At 37.7% G+C, this 7,991-nt stretch overlaps 1 pseudogene; it reads right to left on the bottom strand.

The window, feature by feature from the left end:
• Nucleotides 1-122: 122 nt before the first annotated feature.
• LOC129075984 (aurora kinase A-like) overlaps nt 123-7,991 on the bottom strand; it is a 32,608-nt pseudogene continuing 24,739 nt past the window's right edge.

Here is a 7,991-nt window from a genome sequence, read left to right as displayed (position 1 = left end):
CCCACAGCTCCTGCGGCCCAACCCCGTCAGAGTGCAGCCCGAGCCTCGCCCTCAGCTCCGCCCACGGCGTCCGTCTTCCAAGTCACTCCTGCCGCTCTTCCCTTGCGAGGTGCTGATACCTGCTAGTCTTTGATTCCAGAAGTGGGCTTTGGAAGATCGCCCAACTGAAGGCCCAGATCATGTGACTTTTTGTTTAACAGGTAATCCCCAGAGTTTAACATAGGGCCTGCAACATTGACAGATGAATGAGTATAAACATGCATAAAAACATTAAGTGGTCATAGAGGCAAACATTGTGAAAGTGACTAATATCGCTCAGAAATGATTAGAATGGCGAACTTTGGGATATATACACCTTACCATAATAAAAATATTTGTAAAGTATGTTTTCTTGATTATGATATCAAGTTATCCCAATTTTTTCCCCTTTGCCTCCCTGCCATGGTACCCTCCTTCCACTCCAGCAATCCCCCCTTTAGTTCATGTCCATGGGTCATACATATAAGTTCTTTGGCTCCTCCATTTCCTGTGTTAGACTTATCATCCCCCTGTCTATTTTGTACCCACCAAGTATGCTTATTAATCCCTTCACCCTTTCCCACATTCTACCCCTTCCTCCTCCCAGCTGATAACCATTAAAATGATCTCCATACCTATAATTCTGTTCCTGTCCTGGTTGTTTGCTTAGTTTTTTTTTTTGAAAGATTCAGTTTTTGAGTGTTCTGAATTTATTTTCTTTTTAACATTCATAGTTTTGATCTTCTTTTGCTTAAATAAGTCTTTTTAACATTTCATGTAATGTTGGCTTGGTGATGATGAACTCCTTCAGCTTTACCTTGTGTGAGAAGCACTTTATCTGTTCTTCCATTCTAAACAAAAGCTTTGCTGGATTGAGTGATCTAGGTTGTAGGTCCTTACTTTTCATCACTTTGAATACTTCTTGCCAGTCCCTTCTTGCCTGCAAAGTTTCTTTTGAGAAATCAGCTGTCAGTCTTATGGGGACTCCTTGCTCTTCTCTTGCTACTTTTGAGATTCTCTCTTTATTTTTACCTTTGGCATTTTAATTATGATGTGTCTTGGTGGGGTCCTCTTTGGGTCCAACTTGTTTGGGACTCAGTGCTTCCTGCTCTTGCATGTCTATTTCCTTCATCAAATTAGGGAAATTTTCTTTCATTATTTTTTCAAATAAGTTTCAATTTTTTGCTCTTCTTCTTCTTCTGTCATTCCTAAAAATCAGATGTTAGCATATTTGGAGATGTCCCAGGGTCTTCTTATATTATCCTGATTTTTTTTTGAATTCTCGTTTCTTCTTTCTGTTCTGGTCGAATGTTTATTTCTTCCTTATTTTCCAAATTGTTGATTTGAATCCTGGCTTCCTTCCCTTCACTGTTGGCTCCGTGCAGATTTTTCTTTATTTCACTTAGTGTAACCTTCATTTCTTCCTTTGTGGTTTTTCTGTACTCAGTGAGTTTTTTGAGCATCTTGATCACCAGAGTTTTGAACCCTGCATCTGAAAGGCTGGCTATCTTTATTTTGTTGAGTTCTTTCTCTGGGTTTTTTTTCTGTTCTTTCGTCTGGGCCATTTTTCTTTGTCTCCTCAATTTGGCAGCCTCCCTGTGTTTGTTTCTATGTATTAGGTAGAACTGCTTTGATTCCCTATAAGACACCTGCACATTATGGGGGCGGAGCCTTAGGTAATAGACGGGGTGGGGCACCCCACTTCACTGCTTTGTGTCTCTGTGTGGGGAGAAGGCTCAGAGAGGGAACTGTGCCTCTGCCTGCCTTCTGGGGGTTTGCCCAGCACTCCCCTATTTGCGGTCACTTCACCAAATTCCTGAATGTGACTGGTGCCCTTCCAGCTGTTGCCATGGTGTTGAATCCGAGTGGGTGGGACAGCATCCACAGATACCTATAATGTTTATGATATCAAAGTAATAATCCTAAATAGATTTTATTAAAATTGGTGGATCACATGTAATACATAAACAAAAAATTGCGGTGAAATGTTATGGCAGTGATGAATCTGTGCACAGAACCTAAAGGCTGCTGGGGGTGGGGCATAAATGAGAGAAAGATTGACAGAGGAAGTGATGTTTACACAGAATCTGTTTTTACTCATCTAGCTTCAATTTCACCTCCTAGTTCTGCCGTCTCTAACCTTTATATTCTAGTTTTGGGGTTTTTTTTGGCTATTTGTTTGTTGTTTGGTTTGTTGTTTTAAGAAAATTACAATTTTCTTACTGTTTCCCACTGTCAATAAATTTCTGTAGCTTATTTATTATTATCACCATCATACTTATACAGAAAAGAAAAATGTATCTTATTGGGAATGATTTTTGTAAATTTAATAGAGCTTTATTTAATGACTTATCAGTTGTTAGATGGCCAACCCCTACTAGAAGTATCTTACAAATAGTTTGAAACAAAGACTTGTGGCCAACCTGTGAAAAGTCTCTCAAAGTAGTTAATACATTTCTAGAGTATTACTGAAACCTTGCTAAACTTAGAAAAGAATTTTGTCCAGATATCACAAGAAACTTGTACTTGCGGACTTTCTAATAAATGTGTACTGTTTTCAGGCAGCTTTCTGAAGGCATTAGAGCTTATCAATATTGGACCTTAATAATTAAATTATTAATACTTCTTCTTTTTGTATACATGGAAGATAATTTCACCAAATATGACCTCAGTTCATTGTTAGTATATGATGTTGTTAAGCAAAAAAAAAAAAAAAAAAAAAAAAGGATGAGAAGAGGAGCAAGGATGCAACTACTATATCATCAAGAACACAGGACTAAGAACAGATGCAGAGATTCTAGTCCCAGCACAGCCCCTAACAAAGTATAAAATTTTGGTCAAGTCACTTCACCTCTCTGGACTTCAATTTCCATTGAGTCATAAAATTCTCCTCATCAAATTATCTATGGTGTCACTTTGAAAGACAAACACCTGCCCGCAAGAGTATCAAATTCAGGGAACGTAAATTTTTGCTAATAGAGGGGATGGAAACTTTATCCAAAAATATTGAGGATTCTGCATCAGGGTAGAGAGTTGAAACAGTTAGGACACAGCAACTACTCTAAAAGCTACTCCACACCTTTCTCACAAGTTCTCTGGCTACCAGGACAGCCAGACGAGTTGAACAATAATGGAAACAACTGACAAAAAATTATAGCCCAACTTCACAAGGTTCAACCTAGAAAGTTTATTGGCAACATTCAATTGTATGGCCTCTATCTGACAAAAGACTGCATGCCTGTGTTCATTCAAGTTACAACACAGTATTTTTTAAAAATATTTTTGTTAGGACTTCCAGTCAAGATGGAAGAGTAGGTAGACATGCTTTGCCTCCTTGCACAACCACAAAAAGAATTACAACTAAATCTCAAAACAAGTAACACCAAGAACTGTCAGAAAAATCAAACTGTATGGAAATCCAACAACCAGGGATTTAAAGAAGCCACAGTCATCCAGACGGGTTGGAGGGATGGAGACATGGAGACAGACTGGAGAGGCATAGAGACACAGTGTGGCATGGAAGGCAGCAGAACAGACCTGGGTGGTCCCACATTCACATGTGGTGGATAAAAATTGGGAGAGATACCTTGGGAACAAGCAGTCCCAGCCCCAGGCCAGACTGCACAGCCCAGGATTCCAGTACCAGAAAGATAAATACCTATAACTTCTGGCTGTAAAAATCAGTGGGGGTTGGGGCAGCAGAAGAAACTGCTGGATTTTCAGGAAGCTTTGCTTAAAGGGCCTCCCTGGTCTTAAAACATACACAAACCCACCCACTCAGGGATTCAACACCATGGCAACAGCTGGAAGGGCACCAGTCACATTCAGGAATTTGGTGAAGTGACCGCAAATAGGGGAGTGCTGGGCAAACCCCCAGAAGGCAGGCAGAGGCACAGTTCCCTCTCTGAGCCTTCTCCCCACACAGAGACACAAAGCAGTGAAGTGGGGTGCCCCACCCCGTCTATTACCTAAGGCTCCGCCCCCATAATGTGCAGGTGTCTTATAGGGAATCAAAGCAGTTCTACCTAATACATAGAAACAAACACAGGGAGGCTGCCAAATTGAGGAGACAAAGAAAAATGGCCCAGACGAAAGAACAGAAAAAAAACCCAGAGAAAGAACTCAACAAAATAGAGATAGCCAACCTTTCAGATGCAGGGTTCAAATATCCACCCAGGGTATCATCCTGGGTGATAGCCACAGAGTGTGATTCATGACATTTAGAACCTATGTGGCTTATCTCTAATTTATTACTGACTTCATTATATGTGTTGTTTTTCTAAAATTATCATCAGCTTGAAAAAGGACTCTGCTGAAGGGGCCCAGAAGAGATATAAATATGTTTCAACCTCTTTTAGTGCCATTCAGTTAAACCTTTCTCTATATTTTGCACATCTTATTTTAGTGTTTGCAAGTATGTAGACATTTGATATATTCTCCTTCTTAATTTTGACTTTTTATCACAAGGCAATCCAGCAAAACAGACACTTTGATTAACATTGCACATTTGGTAGTCTGAGATTTACTTTTATTTTTATAAACTCTGCCATGTTTATTTTCTGCCAGGGTTATTGCTGGCTACCTCAAATGGATTGGATAACATCCCAGCTTTTTTTAGGCCCTAGAAGAGTTTATAAAGCATAGAAAACACTTAGTCCTTGACAGTTTGGCTGCACTTTTCAGTAATATTTGTGGGCCCTAGAACTATTGAGTTGACCAAAAAGTGCCTTAGTTTTTTCCATAAAATAAAAGACATGCTTTTCATTTTCACTACTAAATTTATTAATTTGGTTATATTTCGAATATGTCAGCTATCTCCCATGTGGTATAATGTTGATTGTTCTCAGTTGATGTCCGGATTTGATTGCTATCAACTTCAACTAATCTACCCATCCCTGGAGCATCGTCCACTGAGAATTCTCCAGCATGAAACTTCACAAACCACTTTTGACATGTTTGATCAGTTACAGCAACTGTCCCTTACACCGCACAAATCTTTTTCTTTTTTTTGCATTTCAGTTGCATTTTTAACTTTCTTAAAATAATAAAGCATAATATGCCAAAAAAGTTTCATATTTTGTTCCATCTTCAACATTAAAGTGCTTATATAAAAATTCACAGATTTTGATTAAAAAAGTGCATGCTGATATGACAGCTGTCACAATACAAATTTGTTTTGAATGAAGTTAAAGACAACTAAGTGCTAATAGAGCCATCATACGGAGAAACCAAATGAACTTTTTGGCTAACCCAATATTTTTGGAGGTAATTTTTAGTAATGTTTCCTTGGTTTATTCATATCTGTAATATTTGTCTGTTTTGGCAATTTAAATTTTCTAAGAGAACAATGCACTTCTTTCAAGAATACTCAGATATCTCCCTTCATTCATTCTTAATTTAATTTTTTGTTTGTTTTTACATTAGATTTTTCAGCTTTTATATTTTATAGTTATTTGTTTTCACTCTTCCTTACAGCCATCTTTGAATTTATCAGTGTTATTTTTTTATTTTGAAGTTACTAGATTGTTCATTATTTTGATTATTTACTTTCTTCTCTTTTTCCTGTTTGTTTGACCTTTTCCCTAAGTTTTTTTATTGGAAAGTTGGTTTAAAATTTTTAACATTCCTTTCAAATAATGAAATCATGGAGACCTATTAATTTACCCCTACACCACTGGTTATATTCTGAAAATTTAGTGTTTTCACTCTCTGCTATTAGGTCTCATATAATATAATAGTTATTATAGGAGATAGCATGATATTTTGATTTCCAAGTAGTAAAGACTTGATTTGGCTTTTTAATTTTACCAGTGCGATGGATGAAATAATATTGTTATTTTAATTATCTTTTTTCTGGTTAATGTTGAGGTTGTCTTTAAATGTAGTTATTGTTGCCCTGGCTGGTGTGGCTAGGTTAGTTGGAGCATCGTTCCATAACTGAAAGTTTGCGTGTTTGACTCCGGTCCGGGTGTACATGTGAAGCAACTAGTTGATGCTTCTATTGCATTGATGTTTCTCTCTCTCCCTTCCTCTTTGTCCAAAAGCAACAGGGAAAAAAAAGGCCTTGGGTAAGGATTTTTAAAAATGATAAAAAATAAGTATAGTTATTATTTTCTTTCTTGTGTAAACTGTTTTGTACAGTGTTCTATTCATTATCTTTTACATTTGATTGTAAAACTTCCTGATTTACTTTATATAGCAATCAATTATTGTTTATATATATTGCTAAAGTATTCTTCCAATTTCTGGCTGGTCTACTTGTTACCGAACAAAAGGACCCGTTGCGGGGGTGGTGGCCAGATGCTACGACCGAAACAACGACACCCTCCTTCCCCGGGACCCCTCGGTTGTGGGTCCTTTGCCCGCCGCCCTTGGAATTATGGCTCTGAATGGCAGAGTTTGGTGAAAAGAAAAGAAACTATTTATTCACAAGTTTTACAGGTTTGATTAATGGTTAAATGTCACCCTTAAACCTCAAAATCCCTTCAAAACAACCACCAGCACACACACCGTCCTGCCTTCCCCGCTTTGCCCAGTTAGGCCAGTCAGGCCAGTCAGGGGTACCGTCCTTCAGAAGAAAGAAAAGAACAGAAGTCTGGGACTCGGCTCGGCAGGCCTCTTGCGGGTCTCAGCACCATCCACTGCATAGCCGCGATCTCCAGCTCTTAACCTATAACCATGTGGCACCTTCTCCCGGCCCACTACCAAGAGTCCTTCCTCCCCTCTTTCTTCCCACGTGGTCTTCACACTGGTCCCCAGAGTCTGTGTCCCTTTGTCTCTCCTGCAGGCCCCTGTCTCTCTTTCTCTCATTCTGTATTAAGTCTTTTAAACCTTCCTGATTAGCTTTGGTGATATGCCAAATAATCCTCTTTGCAAAGGAGGGACAAAGCTATCCTGTTATTGACATGCAAACTGACTTCTCAATGGATGGGAGCTCAAGGCTCCCATCCCCCATGGCGACCCGCCCTGGGGTGGCAAATATATTTTTCTTGGACACCCCAATCTCTGGACCCTGTTACAAATACTTTGGAGGGGGCCCTGGCTGTGCCCTGTTACATACTGATTTTATTTATATTACCTTTTATTGTGAAGACATTCTAAATTTTAATATAGCTAAATTTATCAACCTTTTCCTTTATGGTTTGGAGCATGTGTGTCTGTGTGTGCAGGTGTGCATACTTTAAGAAAAACTCACCAGGAAAATTCTGCTGGCGTCTTAATTAAAAATGTATTGAATTTATAGAATCATTTTTTACTTGTCTCCATAAGCCTGAAGAGCAGGAAGAAAATGAAGTTAACCAATGTCTTTATTGCAAGAATAATCTGTACTTTAATCAAAGACTTTTTGAACAGCATATTAACATGACAGAACCAAAATGATCCTAGTAACTGAATTGGTATCTTAATCTCTTTGTGATAAAACTAAAGAAGACAAAGCCAGAAAAGTGTTCTTTGAAATAAACTGCAGCTAACTATCTATAAAAGGGCAGCTCTTGAATATCTTTAATTTTGTTTTGTTTTATTTTAATTTAATGTTTGTTATTATTGAAACTTTTATTTTTATTAAATTATATTAATGTGTATTTGAATAACAATATTTTTAAAACATTTATTGTTAATTTACATTTTTACTTATTATGGTTATAAATGTTTTGTAGTTGAAAATATAAATATACATCATTTTTAAATTTGAAAATATCATTTTATATTTAAATATATACACACATCTATATATGCACACATCATTTTGTGTTTTATTTGAAAGTTTAAATATACATCACCAAAATAACATACTTTCTTGTTCCTGTGCTAATCAATTTTGGACCAAATTATACTTTCTTGGTTTTGACTACCCAGTACTAGGACCAGGCAAATCTAGCTCAGTTACTTGGTCCAGAAAATAATTGCTCCCAGAGGTTAAGACCGTAAACATACTCATAAAGCTTATTTATCAGGAACTTGCTTCAAGATCC

The sequence above is a fragment of the Pteronotus mesoamericanus genome, unplaced genomic scaffold, assembly GCF_021234165.1.
Source record: "Pteronotus mesoamericanus isolate MK-2021 breed Mesoamerican mustached bat unplaced genomic scaffold, CSHL_Meso_final contig_56, whole genome shotgun sequence".
In the NCBI taxonomy this organism is placed as follows: Eukaryota; Metazoa; Chordata; class Mammalia; order Chiroptera; family Mormoopidae; genus Pteronotus; species Pteronotus mesoamericanus.
Note: the sequence above shows the minus strand (reverse complement) of the source record. Positions and strands in the feature narration are given on the sequence as shown.